Genomic DNA, 27,365 nt, shown 5'->3' on the forward strand with positions numbered 1-27,365 from the left:
GCAATAGTGGGACACTAATGGAAGTCCAACAGCCACTTTTAGGATGTCACTAAGTTTCCTCAGTGTTTGCTAGTATAATGGCTTAGTAACTATGAGCTTGAGTGTGCAAAAAGCAGGAGGGTACAGTGGCTGGGTTGTGGGTCTGGGTAGAGGAAAGGAAGCCTCCCTTTCTATCCCTCCTAATGGTGAAATGCAGCGAGGAAATCCCTGACCTTAGCTACACAGACGCTGTCATCTTGTGTAGCTGTTAAAATCTGTTTTCACGGACCTGACTGTCACCTATGACTCTGACCCTGCCGGTATTAGCCCTTACAAGGACTAATAGAAACTTCTATCCCTATTCTGTATAGCGCTGTGTATAGAGCGTGCACAGCAGTATCGGAGACAGGAGCTATGCCAGCGGTGACTGACACCCAGACGCAGAAGACAGATAATGGCGTGCTGGAGGAAAATGTCCGTTTTTATAATGCAGGGACATGTGACATGGACATCCTATCACACATGCCGTTGATTCTCTGGCTAAAAGTCCACTTAGCTGTGTGTGTGTCTGGGATTGGCTGACATGCTGGCCCGCCCCACTACACGCGCGCGCTTAGGGAAGGAAGACAAAAAAAAAAAAAAAAATGGCGATCGCCATTGTCCAAACAGCAGTGATCTGAATGCGCTGTTCCCGCACACTATACGCTGAAATTTCATAATAGTGTGAGTCACAGAGTGACTTACACTATTACAGCGGAAAGCCAGCTAGTAATTAGCTTGTCTTTTTGTTGCTAGAACCGTTCTCGAACGTATCTAGAACTATTGAGCTTTAGCAAAAAGCTCGAGTTCTAGTTCGATCTAGAACAGCCCCCAAAATCACTCGAGCCGCGAACCTGAGAACCACGAACCGCGAACCGCGCTCAACTCTAGTTAGGACCTGTGAGGAGAACATCGTTAAGGGATACGCCTCCATGTTTTGCCCTGGAGTCAAAGACAACCCTGATTTGATTCGGTTTTCGTGGGTGGTATACGCCGAATGAAGGCAAATACCAGCACTCTTCGTTCTTCTCCAAGAATGGAGCATGTTTTGCGTGGTTGTTGCGGAATATTTTGTCCATAAAGGCAACAATATGTTGTTATCTCATTTCAGGTTTGCTGTTCATAGAACGCTGAAGAGAGTTAAATCTGGTCTGAGCTTGATCTCGGTTGTTTGGGAGTCTTACCCTGGTAGATCGGAAGGGTAATGGAGAGACCCAGTGGTTGGTTTTGTCTTTAGAAAACTCACAGTCCATTATTTCGATGAATTCTCTGTCCTCTACTGACAAGGCTACTTTATCGTCATCCCTGGTTGTGAGAAAGACTGATCTTCCCAAGTTGTCGATATGCAGAGAAGCAATGTCAGGTAGCTGTATTGTGTCTGGAGACTTCTCTTTCACTACATAGTGATGAGGACATGGTTTTAGGCAGGTTGTGCGCCCATTTCCATGCACGTAAGTCTTGAAGGAGTCAATTTCTGATCGATCAACGCACACATTTTCTATGACTACCCATCCCAAGTCCAGTCTCTGGGCATATGGTGCATAGTCAGGCCCATTACACTGTTGTCGCACCTTGTGTACCCTTAGATTTTCTCTGCCTAGCAGGAGTAGAATCTCTGCGTTATTGTCCAAAGGTGGGATAACACTAGCGAGGTGTCTGTTGATGAAATGCAGCTTCTGGGGTAGGAATTGCATTCCTGTGGCTGGGTATTTGGTCACATTCAACAAGCGTTGGTAGAGGTATTTCAGTCTTCCCATTGATAGGAGAAGCAATGAATCCCTGGGCTCTTCTGCCGCTAGTCTCTATGCGACCCGAGCAGGTGTTCAAGGTGTAGGGTTCTGATGGTCCATTAATTCCGACCGGTTACTTTGGTTGTCTATGATGACATACACCTTCATTGCCTTTTCTGGATGTCCCTCGGGATAAACCTTGATGAGGCATATTCGGGCACAACATTTCTCCATTTGGCCCTCTCCACATACCTCTGAGCATGAGCAGGAGATGGCTGTAGTGGTGTCAGTCTGATTCTTGAACTCCCCGCCATGACTTGGAGTGGGAGCGGTGGTGACTTCAGCCGGTGTGTCTCTAGCTAGCTGGGTTGGGTGCATGGCTGAAACGTGTTTTTCGCTATGACACTCCTCACACTTGATGATGGATTTACAGTCCTTGGCCATGTGCTCAAGTGATGCGCAGCATTTGAAACAGATCCCAAGCTCTGTGAGGACTTTCTTGCGCTCCTGTAGGGTTTTGGATCTAAACCCTCTGCACTTGTTCATTGAGTGAATTTTTTTTATGAATGGGACATTCTTGATTGAAAAACCTATCTCGTGATGAGATGATATACTGTTTATCTGTGGGTGCTGCAGGTAATGGTAGCTCAGTCTTCCTAACACTCACAGTGTTCTTAATGTCTCTGCATTTGTATATGGCACCTTCATACCTTGATGATGATGTTGTTGCAGCTGCCGAAGTGTTGAACTCTAGGAAGTCGAGGCTGGGGTTGTTCCTCATCTGGGCCTGCTTGTCGATGAACTTGCAGAAGTGAAAAAATGGGGGAAAGGTGATGCCATGCACTCTTTTGTACCTTGAGACTGACGTTGCCCATTTCTCCTGTAGACTGTATGGCAGCTTCACCACGATTGGGTTCACTCCATGGGCTGTATCCAGGTAGCACAGCCCAGACAGTCGAGGGTCTCTTTTGGCGATCTCGTGCTCCATGAGCAGATCACTTAGGTCTTGAAGCTTGTGGACTTCTTTAAGGTTGATCTTTGGGATGTCCTGCAGTCTCTTGAATAGGGCTTTCTCTATTGCTTCTGCGCTGCCAAAGGTGCATTCCAGTCTTTGCCATGCAGCAGCGAGGCCTGCTTCTGCTTGACCCACATAGACGGTTCTGAGGCTCTTGATATGGTTTGTAGAGCCTGAGCCCAACCACTTGATCATGAGGTCGAGCTCCTGTTCTGCAGTTAAGTTGAGATTGGCGATGGCTGCCTTGAAAGTTGCTTTCCAGGCCCTGTAGCTCTCTGCACGATCACCAAATTTCGTGAGACTAGTGTTGATTAGCTCTCTGCTCACCATGAACCTGGCAAACGCAGACATATCTGATTTCTCACCACTTGTTGCCACGACAACTCGTGATGCCCCTGGGGCGTGTGGGCTGCCTGGCGTGAATGGATGAGATGTTCCCGGTAGAATGACGTTGCTGCAGGGTTGAGCTGTGGTTTAGCCTCCGTAGATTCTGATGACCGCTGCTTGAGCTGTGGAAGTGGGTCAGGAAACACTTGATTGCCATCTTGCCGTGGTGACTGTGTTTGAGAGGGCCCACTTGGTGACTGTTATTTGCTCGGGTGCTTTAGGTGGTCCTGGCACTGGTAGAGGTAAGTTGGAGGTTTCGGTGTTGTCGGCTTGGACGTTACTGCAAACCGGGGTTGCTACAGGTAACTGATTCAGTACTAGAGATGAGCGAACCGGTCGTGGTTCGGCTTAAGTTCGGTTCGCCGAACGGAGGTCTTGTTCGAGTTCGGTCCGGCGAACCGGTTCGGCGAACCACTCAAATCCCATAGGAAACAATAGGAGGCAATCAGAAACACATAAAAACACCTAGAAAACACCCTCAAAGGTGTCCAAAAGGTGACAAACAACTCACAACACAACACAAACACATGGGAAAGTGACAAGAACAAATTCTCATGCGAAAACAAAATAGCGTTACGAGGAAAAAGAGGACGAGACACAGATATAGGCATGGCATGCCCTTCTAAAATCATCTAAAACACCGCAAGGTGACTCCAAGCGGATTCTCCCTTTTTTTCCAAAAAATTGGGCAACACAGACACCCACCCCTTCAGTGGCAGCACTTGTGCCCCAGTTGTACACTTCACAGGTAGATTTGCATCAAGCACATTCAAAAATACGCCATCCTTAACTGTCCCCAGGATGACACCGGGGTAGGTAGCAAAGTCTTTACTGATCCCAGATCTGTTCATCTTGGATCATTTTTAGAAACACAGCAAGCAAGGGTTACTCCAAGCGGAGTCTCCCTTTTTTCCAAAAATTGGGCCACACAGACACCCACCCCTTCAGTGGCAGCACTTGTGCCCCAGTTGTACACTTCACAGGTAGATTTGCATCAAGCACAATCAAAATACACAAGCATTTACTCTCCCCAGGATGACACAGGGGTAGTAAATTCCTTGTGGATCCATGACTTGTTCATTTTGATGAACGTTAGTCTGTCCACATTGTCACTGGACAGACGCCTGCGCGTATCTGTCAGCACACACCCAGCAGCACTGAAGACACGTTTAGACACATCCCTGGCAGCTGGACCCGACAAGATCTCCAAGGCTTAAGTGGAGAGCTCTGGCCATTTTTCAAGATTTGAAGCCCAAAATGAGCAAGGCTCCAATTGCAAAGTCATGGCATCGATGTTCATTTGGAGATACTCCTGTATCATCCTCTCCAGCCATTGACTATGTGTCAGACTTGTTGTCTCTGGTGGCCTTGCAAAGGATGGTCTAAAAAAATGATGAAAAGATTCAATAAAATTGCTGTTACCAGCACCAGATATGGTGCTGCTGGTACGGTTAGACTGTTGAAGATGACGAGACCGTCCCATGTTTGTCAAGTTACAACTGGGAGATTCACTCCCTGCACCACGGGTGTTTTGTGGAAAAGCCGAGTTAAGATCGAGAAACATCTTTTGCTGATACTCCTGCTTACATGCGTCCCTTTCTATGGCTGGAATTATGTCACAAAATTTGGACTTGTACCAGGGATCCAATAGTGTGGCAAGCCAGTACTCATCATCACTTCTAATTTTGACAATACGAGGGTCATGTTGGAGGTAGTGCAGCAAGAAGGAGCTCATGTGTCTGGCACAGCCATGCGGACCAAGTCCACGCTGTGTTTGTGGCATAGAGATGCTAACCGTTCTTTCTTCCTCTGACATCTCCCCCCAACCTCTTTTAACTGAAATTTGACAAAGGTCTCCCTCATCCGCTGAGTCTTCCATGTCCATGGACAGTTCGTCCTCCATTTCTTCATGTTGGCCTGCACCTTCCTCAACATTTCACCTGCTACCATGCGCCCTTGTTGATCCTTGTCCCCCATGGTCCCATGCCTGCCGCCTTGGTGATGATGAATGTCTGGACCTTGTTGATGTTGTTGTCTCTTGCGCATATGAATCATCCTGTAGTTCCTCCCCTTCCTGTTGTCCCACCCCCTGACTCCGAATAGTGTTTAGCGTGTGCTCCAGCATGTAAACGACTGGAATTGTCATGCTGATAATGGCATTGTCAGCGCTAAACATATTCGTCGCCATGTCGAAACTGTGCAGAAGGGTGCTTAGGTCCTTGATCTGAGACTACTCCATCAGGGTGATCTGCCCCACCTCTGCATCTCGTTGGCCCAGGCTTTACAACATGAGGTATTGCACCAGGGCTCGGCGGTGCTGCCACAGTCGCTGTAACATGTGGAGAGTCGAATTCCAGCGTGTCGGCACATCGCATTTCAGGTGATGAACCGGCAGGCTGAAAGACTTCTGGAGCGATGCAAGTCGCTCAGCTGCGGCGGTTAAACGGCGGAAGTGAGCAGACAGTTTTCGTGCCCTGTTCATCAGGCCATCTAGGCCGGGATAGTGTGTTAAAAATTGCTGGACAACAAGGTTCAACACATGAGCCATACAAAGCACGTGTGTCACCTTGCCCAGGCGAAGGGCCGCACCCAGGTTTGCAGCATTGTCGCACACGGCCTTACCAGGCTGCAGGTTGAGTGGAGACAACCATTTACCAAACTCAGTCTCCAGAGCTGCCCACAACTCAGCCGCTGTGTGACTCTTAGTTCCAAGACATTTCAAGACAAAGACCGCCTGATGCCATAGTGCTCTGCTGCCAGCATAGTAATGAGGGGTGCGTGATTCCTTCTGCGCAGTTACAACGCTAATGGCCTGACCAGGCATGCTTGGTGGAGGACCCAGACGAGGTTCAGGAGGCAGAAGCAGTGGAGGAACTTGGACAGACAGAGGATTGAAACACAAGTCGAGGGGACAGCAAGACATGTGCAGCAGACCCTTCACCATCTATCACCATAGTTACCCAGTGCCCAGTCAGCAACTTGTAACATCCCTGTCCATGCTTACTGGTCCAAGTATCTGTGGTGAAATGCACCCGTTCACACACAGAGTTTTTGAAGGAAGCGGTGATGTTGTGTGCGATATGCTGTTGTAGCGCAGGCACACCTTTCTTAGAAAAGTAGTGGCGACTGGGCATCTGGTACTGGGGCACAGCGACAGACATAAGGTCTCTAAAATCCTGTGTGTCCACTAGGCGGAAAGGCAGCAATTCGGTAGCCAAGAGCTTACAGAGGGATAAAGTTAACCTCTTAGCTTTGTCATAGGTCGCAGGAAATGGCCTTTTATTTGTCCACATCTGAGGGACAGAGATAGACGGTGTAGACGGTGGCGAGTAGGGTGTCCCTGGAAAAATGCAGGTTTGTGAGGAAAGTGCAGGCGTAGACATGATGTTGCCTTCATCCAACCTTGGTGCTATCGATGTCTGAGAGAGCTGTACACACGCACTTGTTTCCCCTTCCAAACCAACTGACGACCTACCAAGCAAACTGCCTGTTGCGGTTACAGTGGTGGAAGTTGTGCGTGGAGAACCAGGTGTGACAGCTGTCCCCACAGTCCTAGAAGATGAAGAGCGCGCAAATGGACTGGAAGGGGCAGGCGGTGGATGGTCCGCTCCGCTAGGCCGCATTCCAGCACGGTGAGCTTCCCACTGGGACATATGATATTTATTCATGTGACGATTCATGAAAGAAGTTGTCAAACTGCTGAGGTTTTGCCCTCTACTAACAGATTCACGACAAATTTTACATATCACATGATTTGGGCGATCTTTTGCTATGTCAAAAAAGGACCAGGCTAGGCAAAGCTTAGAGGGCATGCCAACCTACTGAGACACCCCGACTAGTGCTCAGAGGCACAGTGGTGGCTGAGGATGCAGTTGTAGATGTGCTACCAGTACTCCTCCTCTGTCCAGGAAGGCGCAAGGTAACTTCGTCGTCAGTAGCATCCTCCTCCACCGCCTCTGTTGACCTCCTCGAGTGCCTGACTGTGGGTTGACAGTAGGTGGGATCTAAAAGTTCCTCATCAAGCATTGTGTTTGCACTCCCCTCCCCCTCAGACTGAGCCTCTTCCTGCCCTGATCAAATATTTAAGTTGTCATCCCAATCTGGTATCTGCGTATCATCGTCATCAGTATGTTCCTCATTGTCTATTACAACAGGTGTTTCAGTTTGTGAATAAGGGTCAACATTATGCTCAGAAACTTGGTCATCACGGCCTGAATCTGAGTGACAAAGGTTGTGGGCATCACTGCAGACCATTTCCTGGTCTGTACTCACTGTAGCTTGGGAGCAGACCTCTGATTCCAAGATTATAGTGTGACTGAACAGCTCTGAAGATTCAGCCATCTCTTTTCCACGATACTGTGCAGGGCAGATGGAGACGAGAGCTGGGAGAAAGCAAGTGTGATTGGGATGACAACTCAGAGGACTGGTGTTTTTTTGATGCGGTAGTTGAGGTGGAGGAGAGGGCACTTGTTGGACCACTTGAGATCCATTCAAGCATTTTATTTTTTTGGGCAACATCTACCTTTGTTCCAGTTGTTCGTGTTCGTAAAAAAGGGAGCACATCCGATTGTCCACGGAAAGTAGTAGACATCTTACTTTTGCTGGAAGATGGCCTATCTTCAGCATATGTTAATGGAGCTTTGCCACCTTCCCCATGGACACAAACTTTTTTCCTTTTCCAACACGCCTGTTCCCCTTTCCACCAGCATCTGTCATTTTGCCACTCATTTTGCTAGCGACAAGAATGTCCACTTAAAATGTGGTAGTAAAAATTGAGAGGTGGTGTTGATTGCAGTGGTGGTCTACTATTGACAGCAGAATAAACAACAATAACTATACCGGACAATGAAACTATGGCCCTTAAAATGGCAGCACAGTTTGCTAGTATAATAGCTTAGTAAAAATGAGTTTGAGTGTGCAATGCAGAGGTGCTGCAAATAGATTTGCACCAGTGGGATACTAATGAAGTCCAACAGCCACTTTTAGGATGCCACTAAGTTTCCTCAGTGTTTGGTATTATAATGGCTTAGTAACAATGGCCTTGAGTGTGCAAAGGACAGGAGGGTACAGTGGCCAGGTTGTGGGTAAATGTAGAGGAAAGTAAGCCTCACTTTCTATCCCTCCTAATGGTGAAATGCAGCAAGGAACTCCCTGACCTTAGCTACACAGACGCTCTTATCTGTAGCTGTTAAAAACTCTTTCCACAGACCTGACTGTCACCAATGGCTCTGAGCCTGCTGTAATTAGCCCTTACAAGGGCTGAAAGAAACTTCCATCCCTATTCTGTATAGCGCTGTGTGTAGAGCATACACAGCAGTATTGGCGACAGGAGCTGCGTGAGAGGTGACTGACACCCAGACGCAGAAGACAGATAATGCCGTGCTGGAACAAAATGTCCGTTTTTATAATGCAGGGACATGTGACATGGACATCCTATCACGCATGCCGTTGCTTCTCTGGCTAAAAGTCCACTTAGCTGTGTGTGTGTCTGGGATTGGCTGACATGCTGGCCCGCCCCACTACACGCGCGCTTAGGGAGGGAAGGAAGAACAAAAAAAAAAAAATGGCGATCGCCATTATCCCAGCAGCAGTGATCTGAACGCGGTGTTCCCGCACACTATATGCTGAAATTTCATAATAGTGTGAGTCACAGAGTGACTTACACTATTACAGCGGAAAGCCAGCTAGTAATTAGTTTGACTTTTTGCTGCTAGAACCGTTCTCGACTGTAACTAGAGCTATCGAGCTTTTAGCAAAAAGCTCGAGTTCTAGTTCGATCTAAAACAGCCCCCAAAATCACTCGAGCCGCAAACTGGAGAACCACGAACCACAAACCGCGCTCAACTCTACACTTAAACATTTCAAACAAACAGAGTCTAACATTGGAGCTCCTGGGAATGCTACCGGTTGTAGCGGTAGTCGGAGACTCAGCCTACTCCGCTGCAGCTCCTTCCTGCAACAGTCCATTCCCATTGTCCCTCGTCACTTCAATCCACCACTCTAAACACCTGAACCCTGGTGCCACGTCTAATCATGGTGTTGCACCACCCAAATTCCTTGTTGTGTCCGTGGTTACAGGATTGAAGCCCTGATGGTTCAGGGAATGACTCTGGTAGGCACACGAGGTGCAACTATTTACAAGGAGCACAAGTTCGTGCTGACTGCTGCCAGTCCTGCAGTTGTGGTCCATATTTAATACTAAAGAGAGGGTAAAACAGGGTCCATGTACCGGGTGCAAAAATTGTAAACTTCAAATCAGGTGACTCGTTTGGGTAATACGTTTTTAAATGATTAGCATTTTACAAACATGTGAATCAGCATAAAACACATATCATTGTGACAAGATAGCCAGGTTCTGCTACAATTACTCTCTTAGGAAATCTGGGGCAGTTAGAGGAGCTGGCACTTTTTTCTCTCCTGCCAGGGCATACTTATTAACTTCCAAGGCATACCAGCCCCGCTCCCCACAATGCCGGCAGTATGAAATCAAGTCACCTGGTTTCAGATTTCGTTCAGGGTGTCCCTTTGGGAGGTGTTCTGTGACATCCCTCCTGGAGACAAACTCCCCAGCAACAAGGCCCGGCTCAGAAATGAACCCCCACCCCTTGATGGGGTCAAAATTCTCCCCTTGGCTTCGGTACTACGGCCCTCTGACCCGGAACGTAGCCTTTCTCAGGTGCTCCTTTTTTCTATTAATACGGGTGGCAGCCTCTGCCCGATGCTGCTCTCTGGCGGACATCTCTGTGAGCAGCTGCTGCTGGTGTCTTTCCCAGTATGGGGCACTGAGCTCGGATTCCGCTTCCTCCAGAGGAACTGGCTGCAATCGGATTCCTGCTGCCCCGGCAGCTATCGGGAGGCCGCACTGCAGAGGAACCGGCATGTCGGTGGATTTCTCCTCTGCAGCGGTGATGAGATGAATCGGCTGTTCTGCAACCGGGATAGCAGGGGCCGGGTGCTCCGTACCGAGGTACGGGCCCGGTGATGCAGCCGGGTATGGTCTGGCCGTGGATGGTACCAGAGGTGTTGCGGCCTGGTCTGGTCTGGCTGGTGACAGGGCCAGAGACATTGCGGCCTGCTCGTCTTCCGTGGGGGCTGGAGGCTCCGCTGCTGGTGTTGGGGGCAGCTGCTCGACTATAGCTTCAGCCGAGGGTGGAGGAGGTGGCATGGCTGTCGCGGTGGTCGGGGGCAGACCGGATTCCACGTCCAGGTAGGCCAGAACAACTGGTACTGGGTTTCTGCTCCACACGCAGGGCTTCCATCTCACGGGCCCTCAGTGCCGCGGCCACACTCCTCATCTCGATCCTCCAGTCGTCCAGCATGAACAGGAACAATGTCCACATCCTCCTGCAGAGCCACTCCATCTCCTCCTCGATCCAGGTAGCCGTTCCCGAAACGGAACGCACAGGTGACCAGTCTCTTGGCTCCGACATCCTGCTTCTTCAAGTTCCAGGAACTTTTTGGGCAAAGTCCTGGTGTTCCTGCAACAATCTCCACCTTCACATCCTGTTATTCTCAAGGGACGGAGCTCCAGCTTTGCGCCCTTTTGTGAGGATGATGGCGCAGATGCTTTTAGGCACCAAAATGGCAGGCAAAATTGCGGCAATCCAAATTAACAGCCACAGTTCCGATTTTGACAGTTCTGCAAGACTCACGTCAACCGGGTTAATGGGTCCAGTTCTTTTTTTGTTCGTGACTTAAGGTTTCAAGGTGTACCGCCCAGGTGTTGGTCGGGCTGCTCTGATTCCAGATCATGGCTCGAGGGGGTCGTCCGGACTCGGCTTGGCGGACAATTTGATCTTTAACACTAGAACTACTGGACTCGTGACACCTATATAGAAATACATAGTGCAAAGTAGTCAAAATGACTACCTCAGTAGTTCTAGTGTTAAAAGGGGGATATTTACAGGGGAGAAGTTTGTGACGCCACCTGCGGGTTGCGGTAATGGGAGTACCACCGCTGCTGGAGGGAGTACCGGGGCAGATGGTGTGGAGCAGCGAGGTGTCAGTCCCTCTGCAGGTAGGGAAGGCCCCGGACTCAGGTAATTGGTGGTTGATTGGGAGGACAGGATGCAGGGATCAGGGTACTCATTGTTGTAGTCATGGTGCTGGATGAGGATTATAAAGTAGACGCACACACTGTGGTAAACCAAAGTCTCTTTGTACTGCTGCCACTGTGGAGAGCCCATCCAGGTATCCGCTCCCACCGGTGTCACTTGGTAATCCGGACCCTGCCTCTGTGCACAATTTAGTTGTCTGTTGTGGCCCCTTGGCTTGATGCTGTTAGGGCCCCGCTACCTATGTGTAGTGTAGCTGTGCTCTTGAGGGCTTGCACTTGGGATTTCAGTGGGTTGCTTTATCTAGAAAACCCTATCCCCCGCGTTGTGCTGATGCCTTCAATCTCTGAGCTCTTAGGGAAGTTCGTGAAGATACTCTCCCTCCCAGGTTAATTATCCGGACGTTGAATCGGTTCCTGACCTAGGGTCCTGTACCCCGTCGTGCTCGGTACCAGTCCGCTTATTGGGTTTTCTGATGCTGAGAGTCCTCCAAGACTATGTCCGTTTCACCCTTTTCCAATGTCACTGCTACTGTTCCCCGACTCCTGTGGTCCCGAACCACAGTATGTGACCCAACCTTGGTCTTGTTCCCCAGGAGCTACTACTCCCAGCTCCTCACTGTTTGAGAGCTCTCACTGTTTTACTTGGTCCCCTCCCACCAGTCTGCTTGACCCCTAAGTGGGTGGCCCTATTCCAGCTTGTCCAACCCACTGGTGTGTCTGACAGGTCTGATGTGAGGTGTGGTTGAGATTTGTGGTGCTGATGGAGGTGACGCTGGTTGTTGGGAACCTGGAACCATGGGGGGTAGGTCCTGCACCCAGGCCCGGACTGACCATAGGGCAATTCTGGCAAATGCCAGATGGGCCGGTTCCTGTGGTGGGCCGGTGCCTGTAATGGGCCGCTGTATCTGCAGTCACCGCCGCGCTCCTCAGCAGTGTGTGCATACTGGGCACACTAGCTGCAGCAGGACCAGGAGGCAGCACTGTGCTGTGCCGGCCCTGTTGTGTGCTGCTGTGCCGACTCGGCATGCACACACTGCTGATGATTGCGGCGGTGCCGGTGTCGGTGACTGCAGCTTCCTCCTTCCTATGCAAATGTATTTATGTCTTTCAGACGTAAATACATTTGAACAGTGCGCTTGGACTGGGCCCTGCCCCCGACGTGCAGCAACCTGATGAGATCAGCACCTCGCTGACGTCATCACAGTGCTGCTGGCGCTGGCATACAGGAGACATCAGGAAGCGGTAAGCGCTCCATGGAGGAGCCGAAGAGACAGGTTTAATTAATGGGATGAGTGGGGAGAAGCTGAGGACACATAACGGGGAACATTTGTGAAGGAACTCAGCTTTGTGACCGGCAGAGGGGGAGTGCTGTATTCCAAGAGAGGGGGGAGGCAGGAGTGTGTAGTGATGGGGCAGTGTAATTTGTGTGTGTAGGGGGTGCATTGTATTATGTCTGGGGAGGGGGTAATGGAGGGTGCATTGTATTGTGTGTGGGGGGAGGGGTAATGGGGGGTGCATTGTATTGTGTGTGTGTGTGTGTGTGTGTGTGTGTAGTGGGTGATAGGGGGGTGTATTGTAATGTGTGTGGGGGAGGGGTATTGGAGCGTACATTGTATTGTGTGTGTGTGTGGGGGGGGGCTAATGGGGGTACATTGCATTGTGTGTGTGTGTGTAAAGGTAATGGGGGTGTAGTGTGTGTGTGTTGAGTAGTGATGGGGGTACATTGTATTGTGTGTGTGTGAGGGTTATGGGGGTGCATTGTATTGTATGTGTGTGTGTGTGTGTGTGTGTGTGTGTGTGTGTGTATGGGGGTAATGGGGGTGCATTGTATTGTGTGTGTGTGTGTGTAATGGGGGTGCATTGTATGTGTGTGTGGGGAGGGGTAATGGGGGTGCATTGTATTGTATGTGTGTGTGTGGGGAGGGTTAATGGGGGTGCATTGTATTGTATGTGTGTGTGTTTGTGTGTGTGTGGGGGAAGAAGGGTAATGGGGGTGCATTGTATTGTGTGTGTGTGTGGGGTGGGGCGCGGAGTCATTAATCGAGGACTAATTAGTGTGATATCAGTGATAGTAGTCCTGGACCTGTCCGCACAGGTACAATCCCCTGTAGTGACTGCAACGCTTGTAGAGTGATTAGGGCAAAGGTATGTGGCGGAACAATCCACAAATCAGGGAAACAAAGACCAGAAAAAACATCAAGGTCTGCTACACACTGCAAACATCTGTCACATAGTGCCATACAGTACACACATAATGGCATACAGTACTCACATAATGGCATACAGTACTCACATAGTGCCATACAGTACTCACATAATGGTATACAGTACTCACATAGTGTCATGCAGTACTCACATAGTGCCATATAGTCTCCAATAGTGCCATACAGTGCTCACTAGAGATGAGCGAACCGGTCGCGGTTCGGCTCGAAGTCGGTTCGCCGAACGGAACTCCCGTTCGAGTTAGGTTCGTCGAACCGAACTCGAACTGCATAGGAAACAATGGCAGGCAATCACAAACACATAAAAACACCTAGAAAACACCCTCAAAAGGTGTCCAAAAGGTGATAAACAACTCACAACACAAACACATGGGAAAGTGACAAGGACATATACTAATGCGAAAACAAAACAGCTGGACAAGGAAAAAGAGGAGGACACACAGATATAGGCATGGCACGCCCTTCTAAAATCATGTAAAACACCGCAAGGTGACTCCAAGCGGAGTCTCCCTTTTTTCCAAAAATTGTGCCCCACACACACCCACCCCTTCAGTGGCAGCAGTTGTGCCCCAGTTGTACACTTCACAGCTAGATTTGCATCAAGCACATTCAAAAATACGCCATAATTAACCGTCCCCAGGATGACACCGGGGTAGGTAGCAAAGTCTTTCCTGATCCCATCTCTGTTCATCTTGGATCATTTTAAAAAAACACAGCAATCAAGGGTTACTCCAAGCGGAGTCTCCCTTTTTTTTCCAAAAATTGGGCCCCACACACACCCACCCATTCAGTGGCAGCAGTTGTGCCCCAGTTGTACACTTCACAGCTAGATTTGCATCAAGCACATTCAAAAATACGCCATAATTAACCGTCCCCAGGATGACACCGGGGTAGGTAGCAAAGTCTTTGCTGAACCATGACTTGTTCATCTTGGCTCCTTTTAAAAACAATGTAAGTAAGGGTTACTCCAAGCGGAGTCTCCCTTTTTTCAAAAAATTGGGCCACACAGACACCTTATTAGTGGCAGCACTTGTGCCCTAGTTGCAAACAGGATGTTTTGATTTGCATCAAGCACATTCAAAAATACGCCATAATTAACCGTCCCCAGGATGACACCGGGGTAGGTAGCAAAGTCTTTCCTGATCCAATCTCTGTTCATCTTGGATCATTTTAAAAAAACACAGCAATCAAGGGTTACTCCAAGCGGAGTCTCCCTTTTTTTCCAAAAATTGGGCCCCACACACACCCACCCATTTAGTGGCAGCAGTTGTGCCCCAGTTGTACACTTCACAGCTAGATTTGCATCAAGCACATTCAAAAATACGCCATAATTAACCGTCCCCAGGATGACACTGGGGTAGGTAGCAAAGTCTTTGCTGAACCATGACTTGTTCATCTTGGCTCCTTTTAAAAACAATGTAAGTAAGGGTTACTCCAAGAGGAGTCTCCCTTTTTTCAAAAAATTGGGCCACACAGACACCTTATCAGTGGCAGCACTTGTGCCCTAGTTGCAAACAGGATGTTTTGATTTACATCAAGCACATTCAAAAATACGCCATAATTAACCGTCCCCAGGATGACACCGGGGTAGGTAGCAAAGTCTGTCCTGATCCCAGCTCTGTTCATCTTGGCTTCTTTTAAAAACAATGTAAGCAAGGGTTACTCCAAGCGGAGTCTCCCTTTTTTCCAAAAATTGTGCCCCACACACACCCACCCATTCAGTGGCAGCACTTGTGCCCTAGTTGTACACTTCACAGCTAGATTTGCATCAAGCACATTCCAAATCCACAAGCATTTACTCTCCCCAGGATGACACAGGGGTAGTAAATTCCTGGTGGATCCATGACTTGTTCATTTTGATGAACGTTAGTCTGTCCACATTGTCACTGGACAGACGCGTGCGCTTATCTGTCAGCACACACCCAGCAGCACTGAAGACACGTTCAGAGACAACGCTGGCAGCTGGACACGACAAAATCTCCAAGGCGTAACTGGAGAGCTCTGGCCATTTTTTTAGATTTGAAGCCCAAAATGAGCAAGGCTTCATTTGCAAAGTCATGGCATCGATGTTCATTTGGAGATACTCCTGTATCATCCTCTCCAGCCGTTGACTATGTGTCAGACTTGTTGTCTCTGGTGGCCTTGCAAAGGAGGGTCTAAAAAAATTATGAAAAGATTCCATAAAATTGCTGTTACCAGCACCAGATACAGTCCTACTGGTACGGGTAGACTGTTGAAGATGACGAGACCGTCCCATGTTTGTCAAGTTACAACTGGGAGAATCACTCCCTGCACCTGCACGGTTGTTTGGTGGAAAAGCCGAGCTAAGATCGAGTAACAGCTTCTGCTGATACTCCTGCATACGTGCGTCCCTTTCTATGGCTGGAATTATGTCACAAAATTTGGACTTGTACCGGGGATCTAATAGTGTGGCAATCCAGTAGTCATCATCACTTCTAATTTTGACAATACGAGGGTCATGTTGGAGGTAGTGCAACAAGAAGGCACTCATGTGTTACACCTCGTGGCTCTCCTGTTGCAAGGAATGAGGTGGTCCCCAATTCCTTGTCTGCCGCGAGCCCTCCTGCTCAGCAGCACCAAAGGTCTGGGAGACTGCGCAGTCTGCAGGAGTTGCCTCCTCGGAGATGCAACAGAAAGGTGACACCTAGTGGTTCTCTCCTTGCAAGGAAAGTTGTGGTCTCCCATCCCTTGTCTGCCACAAGCCCTCCTGCTCAGCATCACAGAGGGTCTGGGAGGTTGCGCAGTGTGCAAAGGACGGATGCTCAGGGAAGCAGCATGACTTCCCTTATCTCTGCACATTGTGAAACCGAGGATCCCGCCTTTATAACCCAGAGGCAGGAAGATGAGTATGTGCCCCACGTGACGTCTTCTGATTCGCTCTCTGATATCACACGGCCCGATAACGAGGCTGGTGGTGTGCTGAATCCTGACTGGCCGGGCCAAGACGTCACGAATCCTGATTGGGTCACGCCCATCTCGCGCCCGCCCTTGGGTGGAGCTACACCTCCTTAAAAGCTCCTCCTGCCATCATGGCGGCGCGCGACCGTCCTTCTATGTTTGGATGTCTGGCAGCGTGCTGCCATGCCACTGTACAGACGTCATTGTCTTTTGTGGGCTTTGCCCTTGCTGCTCAGGCAGCATCTGGTTTGCAGGCCGTGTTCCTGCCTTGCTGCTCCGGCAGTATCCCCTTCAACAGGCTGTGTTCCTGTTCCAGGTGAGCTCCTTGAGTCTCTGTTGGACTCACCTGTTTCTGAAGCACACGTGCGTGGGCACCTCTGTGCTACCCTCGTGCCATATTCCCGTGACTCCCGCTGGCACACCTGCATAGGCACCTCTGTGCGTCCCCGTGCAACAGGTACACCGAATGAGAAGCCCCGAGCCATACAACCCTCACTGGTTAGGGCGGACCGGTGTACATAGATCGTCTGTGACATTCCAGACGATAACTAGTAGCAACCCGCTCACTCTTTCCTGACCATAGCAGCGGTCCCTTACACCGCACAGTGGACCTTGACCGGCAGAAGCTGTCCATTTCCCATCTTGGCACGCTTCCCCGGGTCCCCTTCGTAACACTCATGTGTCTTGTGCAGCAATGCGGACCAAGTCCACGCTGTGTTTGTGGCATAGAGGTGCTAACCGTTCTTTCTTCCTCTGACATCTCCCCCCAACCTCTTTCAACTGAAATTTGACCAAGGTCTCCCTCATCTGCTGAGTCTTCCATGTCCATGGACAGTTCGTCCTCCATTTCTTCATGTTCTCCTGCACCTTCCTCAACATTTCGCCTGCTACTATGTGCCCTTGTTGATCCCTGTCCCCCATGGTCCCATGCCTGCTGCGTTGGTGATGATGAACGTCTGGACCTTGGTGATGTTGTTGTCCCTTGCGCATATGAATCCTCCTGTAGTTCCTCCCCTTCCTGTTGTCCCACCCCCTGACTCCGAATAGTGTTTAGCGTGTGCTCCAGCATGTAAATGACTGGAATTGTCATGCTGATAATGGCATTGTCAGCGCTAAACATATTCGTCGCCATGTCGAAACTGTGCAGAAGGGTGCATAGGTCCTTGATCTGAGACCACTCCATCAGGGTGATCTGCCCCACCTCTGCATCTCGTTGGCCCAGGCTATACGTCATGACATATTGCACCAGGGCTCGGCGGTGCTGCCACAGTCGCTGTAACATGTGGAGAGTCGAATTCCAGCGTGTCGCCACATCGCATTTCAGGCGATGAACCGGCAGGCCGAAGACTTCTGGAAAGATGCAAGTCGCTCAGCTGCGGCGGCTGAACGGCGGAAGTGAGCAGACAGTTTTCGTGCCCTGGTCAGAAGGCCATCTAGGCCGGGATAGTGTGTTAAGAATTGCTGGACAACAAGGTTCAACACGTGAGCCATACAAGGCACGTGTGTCACCTTGCCCAGGCGAAGGGCCGCACCCAGGTTTGCAGCATTGTCGCACACGGCCTTACCAGGCTGCAGGTTGAGTGGAGACAACCATTTATTAAACTCGGACCGCAGAGCTGACCACAACTCCTCAGCTGTGTGACTCCTATTCCCAAGACATGTCAAGCTAAAGACCGCCTGATGCCGTTGCGCTCTGCTGCCAGCATAGTAATGAGGGGTGCGTGATTCCTTCTGCGCAGTGAGAACGCTGGTGGCCTGACCAGGCAGGCTTGGGGCGGAGGTGGAGGACCCAGATGAGGTGGAGGAGGCAGAAGCAGTGGCGGAACTTGGACAGACAGAGGATTGACACACAAGTCGTGGGGACGGCAAGACTTGTGCAGCAGACCCTTCACCATCTATCACCATAGTTACCCAGTGCCCAGTCAGCGACATGTAACGTCCCTGTCCATGCTTACTGGTCCAAGTATCGGTGGTGAAATGCACCCGTTCACACACAGAGTTTCTCAAGGAAGCGGTGATGTTGTGTGCGACATGCTGGTGTAGCGCGGGCACACCTTTCTTAGAGAAGTAGTGGCGACTAGGCATCTGGTACTGGGGCACAGCGACAGACATAAGGTCTTTAAAATCCTGTGTGTCCACTAGGCGGAAAGGCAGCATTTCGGTAGCCAAGAGCTTACAGAGGGATAGAGTCAACCTCTTAGCTTTGTCATGGGTCGCAGGAAATGGCCTTTTATTTGACCACATCTGAGGGACAGAGATCTGGCTGCTGTGTGTAGACGGTGTTGAGTGGGGTGTCCCTGTAAAAATGCAGGTTTGTGAGGAAAGTGCAGGCGGAGACATGATGTTGCCTTCATCCAACGTTGGTGCTAATGATGTCAGAGAGCTGTACACACTCACTTGTTTCCCCTTTCAAACCAACTGACGACCTACCAAGCAAACTGCCTGTTGCGGTTACAGTGGTGGAAGTTGTGCGTGGAAAACCAGGTGTGACAGCTGTCCCCACAGTCCTAGAAGAGGAAGAGCGCGCGGATGCACTGGAAGGGGCAGGCCGTGGATGGTTCGCTCCGCTAGGCCGCATTGCAGCACGGTGAGCTTCCCACCGGGACCTATGATATTTATTCATGTGACGATTCATGGAAGAAGTTGTCAAACTGCTGAGGTTTTGACCTCTACTAACAGAATCATGACAAATTTTACACATCACATAATTTGGGCAATCTTTTTCTATGTCAAAAAAGGAACAGGCTAGGCAAGGCTTAGAGGGCATGCGACCTGCTGAGCCCCCCCAACTAGTGCTCAGAGGCAGAGTGGTGGTTGATGATGCAGTTGTAGACGTGCTACCAGTGCTCCAACTCTGTCCAGGAAGGCGCAAGGTAACTTCGTCGTCGGTTGCATCCTCCTCCACCGCCTCTGTTGACCTCCTCGAGTGCCTGACTGGGGGTTTACAGTAGGTGGGATCTAGAACTTCATCATCAATTGTTGTGTTTGCACTCCCCTCCCCCTCAGACCGAGCCTCTTCTTGCCCTGACCGAATATTTTAAGTTGTCATCCCAATCTGGCATCTGGGTCTCATCGTCATCAGTATGTTCCTCATTGTCTATAACCACAGGTGTTACAGTTTGTGACAAAGGGTCAACATTACGCTCAGAAAATTGGTCCTCACGGCCTGAATCAGAGTCACAAAGGTTCTGGGCATCACTGCAGACCATTTCCTGGTCTGTACTCACTGTAGCTTGGGAGCAGACTTCTGATTCCCAGTCTATAGTGTGACTGAACAGCTCTGCAGACTCAGCCATCTCAGTTCCACCATACTGTGCAGGGCTGATGGAGACTTCAGAGCTGGGAGAAAGCAAGTTTGATTGGGATGACAACTCAGAGGTCTGGTGTTTTTTGGATGCGGTACTTGAAGTGGCTGAGAGGGCACTTGTTGGACCACTTGAGATCCATTCAAGCATTTTCCTTTTTTGGCCATCATCTACCTTTGTTCCTGTTGTTCGTGTCCGTAAAAAAGGGAGCACATCGGATTGTCCACGGTAAGTAGTAGACATCTTACTTTTGCTGGTAGATGGTCTATCTTCAGCAGATGTTAATGGAGCTTTGCCACCTTCCCCACAGACAAACCCTTTTTTTCCTTTTCCACCACGCCTCTTCCCCTTTCCACCAGCATCTGTCATTTTGCCACTCATGTTGATTGCGACAAGATTGTGCACTGAAAATGTGGTAGTAAAAATTGAGAGGTGGTGTAGATTGCAGCGGTGGTCTAGCTTTATTAACAGCAGAATAATAAAGAATAAATATCCCTGATAATGCAACTACGGCCCTTAAACTGGCAGCATAAATTTCTAGTATAATGGCTTAGTAACAATGAGTTGGAGTGTGCAATGCACGCAGAGGTGCTGCAAATATCTTTGCACTAGTAGGACTATACAGAAGTCCAATAGCCACGTTTAGGATGACACTAGGTACACTCAGTGTTTGCTAGTATAATGGCTTAGTTATAATGAGTTGGAGTGTGCAATGCAGGCAGACGTGCTGCCAATATCTTTGCACTACTGGGACTATACAGCAGTTCAACAGCCACGTTTAGGATGACACTAGGTACACTCAGTGTTTGCTAGTATAATGGCTTAGCTACAATGAGTGTGCAAAGGACAGGAGGGTACAGTGCCAGGGTTGTGGGTCTCTGGGTAGAGGAATGGAAGCCTGCCTTTCTATCCCTCCTAATGGGGAAATGCAGCAAGGAAATCCCTGACCTTAGCTACACAGACGCTGTCATCTTGTATAGCTGTTAAACTCTGTTTTCAGGACCTGTCACCTATGGCTCTGACCCTGCCCGTATGAGCCCTTAAAAGGACTGATAGAAAGTGCTATCCCTAAGCTGTCCAGCGCTGTGTATGGAGTGCATACAGCAGTATTGGCGATAGGACTCAGGACGGAGCTGCGCCAGTGATGTCTGACACCAAGGACGCAGAAGAGATAATGGCGTCCGGACGGGCAGATACTCGTTTTTATAATGCAGGGACATGTGACATGGACATCCTATCACACATGCCATTGCTTCTCTGGCTAAAAGTCCACTTAGCTGTGTGTGTGTGTTCGGGGATTGGCTGACATGCTGGCCCTCCCCACTACACGCGCGCGCTTAGGGAAGGAAGACAAGGGAAAAAAAAAAAATGGCGATCGCCATTATCCATACAGCAGTGATCTGAATGCGCTGTTCCCATACACTATACACTGAAATTTCATAATAGTGTGAGTCACAGAGTGACTTACAATATTACAGCGGAAAGCCAGCTAGGAATTAACTGGGTTTTTTGCTGCTAGAACCGTTCTCGAACGTATCTAGAACTATCGAGCTTTTGCAAAAAAGCTCGAGTTCTAGTTCGATCTAGAACAGCCCCCAAAATCACTCGAGCTGCGAACTGGAGAACCACGGACCACGAACCGCGCTCAACTCTAGTGCTCACATATACAAGTGCAGAAATATTACACATTCACCACGGAAAAAGTGGGCCTGTGTACCCCCGAATGCCAGGGCTGAATTTTAGTCCCAGTCCGGCCCTGCCTGCACCCCAGGGAAAAGCTGCAGTTCTCTATAGCACCCTGATATAGTCAAGAGCGCTACATATATATATATATATATATATATATATTTGTGTGTGTGTAAGTAAATGAACTGTCTCACAACTGTTTGAAGACCAAAACAAGAGGGGGTCACTTCTAGGCCTAATTTTCCCCATTAAGTCATACAGAGTATCAAATATACAGAATGTATGTAAGTTTTATAATAGTAATCAAAAAATAATATGTATAAAAAAGGCAGCCGTATTTACCAACATAGGTTATAATACACTACATTATGCATGAGATATTGGTTTATATGTTGTCCAAAATGCGCAACATGGCAACCCATGTCAAGGGTCCTTATCTTGCATGTCTCCACAAAAAAAGATACAAGCTAAACACAGCAAAAGGACACAAAAAAATTCTAAAATCAGCAGAAAAAAGGCATCTGTGTTTATCAAAAGAGTTAATGTTAATGTTAATGTTAATGCACTGTAACATGCAGCTAACTAGGAAGAGGCAATGCAGGTATAAATTTCTGGTTAAACAACCACTTACACACCTACCAAGTCATGAAGGGAGTGGTTGCCTAGAATTAGAAATGCATATGAATGATAAGGCTTGTGTGGCGCCCTGGACAAGCCATGACATCACAGGTACTACACCAACACACCCCACATCCCGGTCAGGCACACCTAAGTCAAACAAAATTCTTGTTTCCTCCCTCCAGGGGCTGATGTTCACACCAGGGGGTGGGCCAGGCGGTTGGTCCCGCCCACCGAGGAGTTCACAGTCCTGGAGGCGGAAAAAGCAGATAGAGTTGAGTGCAGTCTGGGAGGGAGTTTGTAAGTGGGGAAGTGAAGTTGGAGGAGTGAAGTGGTAAGAGTAACTGTCTGACGGCGTCCGGGTGTGTGTCCCGGACGGAACAGCAAGGTTGGCAGACGGTGGTGACCGTCTGCAGGAGAGGCCTATTGGAGCTAGCCGTAAGGACCGTGGACGGGCGGTGGCCCGGCGGTACCGGACCGGTACGAAAAGAGAAGCCAGCACCATCCGGCAGGGCTTACGGACCCTGACAAGGCTAGGAGTCGCCGTGCAATTTGTCAAATCCGTTAGCGAAGGGAACCTCCTGGGTTTCCCAGCAGCCAAGTCCTGATAGAAGGCAACAGTCCAACCGTTAGAGGAAAACACAGTCACCGCCAAGGCTAAAGTTCCCAGGGCCAGAGCCTGCGGGCAAAAGGGGCTCCTTCAGCACATATCCAAGCTGGGGAGCGGGTTACCGGTGGGAACCCATTGGAACCGTACACACTACACAGGTGCAGGGAAAGGCAGTCACCATCAACTTGCCGGGAGGAGAAACACCGCAGCCGTCTTTGGGACCCGTCCATCCAGCCGTTTGTTTTACCGGAGACTCTGTGTTCATCATTGGCTGAGTGAGTACCACCGTGCCATGCGGCACAGCGCTGCCCCCACGACCCTGCACCTCACCAGGCCCCGTAACCCGCCTGCCATCCACCCCTACCCCATCACCGGGCCCCGGGACAACCAACCCCCTACCCACGGAGGGGAGAACCAACATCCAAGCTGCTCCCTGCCATTGCTCCTGGGATCCCCGTCCAGAGCAGCGGTGGTGTCACCAATCTCACCACAACCGTGGGTGGCGTCACGGACAATATCAAATCCCCACAATCAAATCCCCCCCTTTTCACTCACGGGCGAGGAACGCCGCTCGAGTCCCCGGGATCCGGCCCACCGCTCGCGCCACCACCGAGCAGCAGCAGCCGGACCCGAGCAGTGGGAGAGCGCGGCGTCCCCTCCTCCGCCCGCGACACTTGTATTGGGTATTAATCACACAGATGTAGTGCACTGTGTCTGGTCTATTAATCATACATATTGCATTGAGATCCCAGGATATAATCTCTCTTTTTATATACCCTAAAATCGTATTTGCTTTTGCAGCTGCTGCTTGACCTTGAGAGCTCCTGCTCAGCTTATTTGTAACCAGAATCCTCAAGTTTTTCTCCTGTTCTGTAGTCCCGAGTTTACTGCCAATGAGTGTATATGCAGCAATAGGATTATGCCATCCTAGGTGAATTATTTTTCATTTATCAACATTAAATCTCATTTGCCAACTGTCTGTCCATTCCAACATCTTATCCAGATCGTTTCATTCATTTAGATCCAGAACCTGGGCTTCCAAATGTACAACATGCACACATCTTGCACAGAAGTATGCACTGTCAAAAAGAGTCTCAAGGATTGCAAACATGGGACAACTGGATTGCATTTTCAGTAATGAAGCACATTTTACTATAATGCTTTTTCAGACTTTTTTTAACATACTTTCTTATCCTACTTGTAATATGGCCTGTATCTCACCGCAATGCTTGAAAATAAATAAAAAACAATTCAAAATGAATATAAATCTCCCTGAAGGATCAGTAAGGATCAGAGTTTTGTGCTATTTTAGGCCCCTTTCACACGTCAGTGATTCTGGTACGTTTGTGCTTTTTTTAAAACGTACCAGAATCACTGACATACGCAGACCCATTATAATGAATGGGTCTGCTCACACGTCAGTGATTTTTCACTGCACGTGTCTCCGTGTGGCGTACCCGCGTGTGCGTGATTGCCGCACGGAGACATGTCCATTTTTTTCTGGCATCACTGATGTTCCACGGACCACGCAGTGGTGTGGTCCGTGAAACACGTGCCAGAAAAAAACGTGCTTTTAAAATAAAAATCATTTTTACTCACCCGGCGTCCAGCGATGTCCTCTGCAGCCCGTTCTCCCTGCTGCTTCTGAGCCGGCTCATTATTGTCGCGCATATTCATTATGCGCGACACAGCCGACCCGGAAGCAGCTGCTGCGGGGGTCCCCGCCGGCCGGATGCTGCACCGCAGGAGCGATCAGCACCATGGACAGCGGGAGCGCGCACAGGTGAGTTATTTTCTAAGTGCAATCACGGGCCACGGAGAACGGAGTCACGGCACACGCAGGGACATGTGTGTGTTTTACACGCCAGTGAAAAACGTCACTGTTTTTCACTGACGTGTGAAACGGGCCTTATAGGCAGTATAAGAGAAAAGAAAACATTGAAGTTCTAGGTTGTATACTGTGTATTCTTTAATATGATTTAATTTTGTTTTAGGTTTGAAGAGATGAACTCAAACATTGAAATGGTAGCAGATAATTTGCTAGAGGAGATGATTGAAATCACCGGTCAAAACCTCATTACAATAAAGGTAGATGACCATTACAAGCTCATTAAACAACTGGGAAAAGGAAAATATGGTCAAGTGATTTTGGTAATCCATCGTCAAAAAGGTAAAAAACAAGTCACTTTCTAGAGGAATGATAAAGTGTACACAGTTTATATTACAGGTAAAGAGTAACTAAACTTTGTTTAAATGTAACTATTTTTCAGTCTTTACTAAGTTATTACCCTATATAAGGGAAAAGAGGGCACTACCCACAGGTATCAGCCTATAGCATATCAGGTAAACTTATTTTACTATAGGATGGCGGATATGCCAGAACACAAGAGATCACCTTAAAAATAAATTTTATTTAATACTATTGAGCCAAAACAAGTTATAAATAGGGATGAGCGAATGTATTCGTCACTATTCGGTATCCGACGGATAACAAGCTATTCGAGACATTCGGTATCCGACGAATAAAACAACATCCGCTCCGATATTTTCATTATCATTTCTCACTTCCTGGCGCCTGTTTTCCAGCCAATGAACACATCTCACATTGCTTGCCCTCACAGTAACGCCGCAGCCATCTTTGTTGTGGTGTAACTGCGATTGGCTTGGACGCACAGCGTAACACGGGCCATACATGCCAGCGGCCATTTTGTAAACACGCAGTCATTGGGGAGCTGGCGGTGTAGATAGACTGTCCATAGGTATATCTGTCTGTCTATCTCTCCCTCTCCACTCCTCTCTCATGCTCACCGATCACCGACGCGGCACTGCCAGCTGTCACACTGCTCCGGCGGCTTCTCCTGCTTCTGAAAATGCCGGCCGCTCTTAATTCCATCTCGTATTCTCTGCTTCCCCCGCCCACTGGCACCTATGATTGGTTGCATTTAGACCCGCCCCCACACTGAGTGACAGCTGTCTCACTGCAACCAATCACAGCCGGGTGGGTCTATGTAGTGCAGCAAAATAAATAAATAATTGAAAAAACCCGGTGTGCGTGATACCAAGCGTGATACCAGCCAAGATAAAGCCACATGTCTGAAGGCTAGTATTCTCAGGATGGGGAGCCCCATGTTATGGGGAGCCCCCCAGCCTAAAAATATCAGTCAGCAGCTGCCCAGAATTGCCGCATCCATTAGATGCGACAGTCCCGGGACTCTACCGGGCTCATCCCGAATTGCCTTGGTGCAGTGGCAATCGGGGTAATAAGGAGTTAATGACAGCCCATAGCTGTCACCAAGTCCTAGGATAATCATGGCAGGTGTCTGAGACACCCCCCATGATTAACCTGTACGTTTAAGAAAATAAACACATACACTAAAAAATTCCTTTATTTGGAATAAAAGACAAAAAAAAACCCCACCCTCTTTCACCACTTTATTATTCCCAAAACATCCCTCCAGGTCCGAATTAATCCACATGAGGTCCGGCGACGCTTTCACCTCTGCTACATGAAGCTGACAGGAGAACACCGCCGCTCTCTGTCAGTTCCACGCAGCAAGCAACTGAAGTGAGCCGCATGATCAGCGGTGCCGTCACTCAGGTGAAGTCGGGTGAAGTTCATCCAAGTTCATTCTAATCACGCGGCTCTGTCTCACAGCCAGCCATGCTCTATGGGGATGTAGCAGAGCCGAGTGGGACCGCATTCAAAATGCATCCAAAACACAGAGTTTAACGTAAAGTGTAAAGTATGAGAAGGAAATGTGAATGAGCAGAGCTGCAGTGTAAAACATGACAAATGGGAACATGAATGAGCAGAGCTGCAGTATAAAGCATGAAAAAGGAAACGGGAATGAGCAGAGCTGCAGTGTAAAGCATGGGAAAGGAAATGAGAATGAGCAGAGCTGCAGTGTAAAGCATGGGAAAGGAAATGTGAATGGGCAGAGCAGCAGTGTAAAGCATGGTAAAGGAAACGTGAATAAGAGAGCTGCAGTGTAAAGTATGGGAAAGGAAACGTCAATGAGCAGAGCTGCAGTGTAAAGCACAGGAAGGGAATTGTGAATGAGAAATTGCTGCAGTGTAAAGCATGGGAAAGGAAACGTCAACGAGCAGAGCTGCAGTGTAAAGCACGGTAAAGGAAACATGAGTGAGCACACCTGCAGTGTAAAGCATGGGAAAGGAAGCGTGAATGAGCACACATGCAGTGTAAAGCATGGGAAAAGAAATGTGAATGAGCAGAGCTGCAGTGTAAAGAATGGGAAAGGAAACATGAATGAGCAGAGCTGCAGTGTAAAGCATGGGAAAGGAAACGTGAATGAGCAGAGCTGCAGTGTAAAGCACGGGAAAGGAAACGTGAATGAGCACACATGCAGTGTAAAGCATGGGAAAAGAAACGTGAATGAGCAGACCAGCAGTGTAAAGCATGGAAAAGGAAACGTCAACGAGCAGAGCTGCAGTGTAAAGCACGGGAAAGGAATTGTGAATGAGAAATTGCTGCAGTGTAAAGCACGGAAAAGGAAACATGAATGAGCAGTGCTGCAGTGTAAAGCATGGGAAAGGAAACATCAATGAGCAGAGCTGCAGTGTAAAGCATGGGAAAGGAAACGTGAATGAGCAGAGCTGCAGTGTAAAGCACGAGAAAGGAAACGTGAATGAGCAGAGCTGCAGTGTAAAGCATGGGAAAGGAAGCGTGAATGAGCAGAGTTGCAGTGTAAACATGGGAAAGGAAACGAGAATGAGCAGAGCTGCAGTGTAAAGCATGGGAAAGAAAACGTGAATGAGCACACTTGCTGTGTAAAGCATGG

At 49.0% G+C, this 27,365-nt stretch overlaps 1 long non-coding RNA gene across 1 annotated transcript in view; it reads left to right on the top strand.

Moving 5' to 3' along the window:
* Window positions 1–27,365, top strand: part of LOC142256505 (uncharacterized) — a 537,718-nt gene that overhangs the window by 383,099 nt on the left and 127,254 nt on the right. Inside the window, exon 2 of the long non-coding RNA XR_012727533.1 lies at window positions 24,561–24,736. This is a non-coding gene — a long non-coding RNA (uncharacterized LOC142256505). The remainder of the gene's footprint in view (window positions 1–24,560; window positions 24,737–27,365) is intronic.

The sequence above is a fragment of the Anomaloglossus baeobatrachus genome, chromosome 11 (assembly GCF_048569485.1).
Source record: "Anomaloglossus baeobatrachus isolate aAnoBae1 chromosome 11, aAnoBae1.hap1, whole genome shotgun sequence".
NCBI lineage: Eukaryota > Metazoa > Chordata > Amphibia > Anura > Aromobatidae > Anomaloglossus > Anomaloglossus baeobatrachus.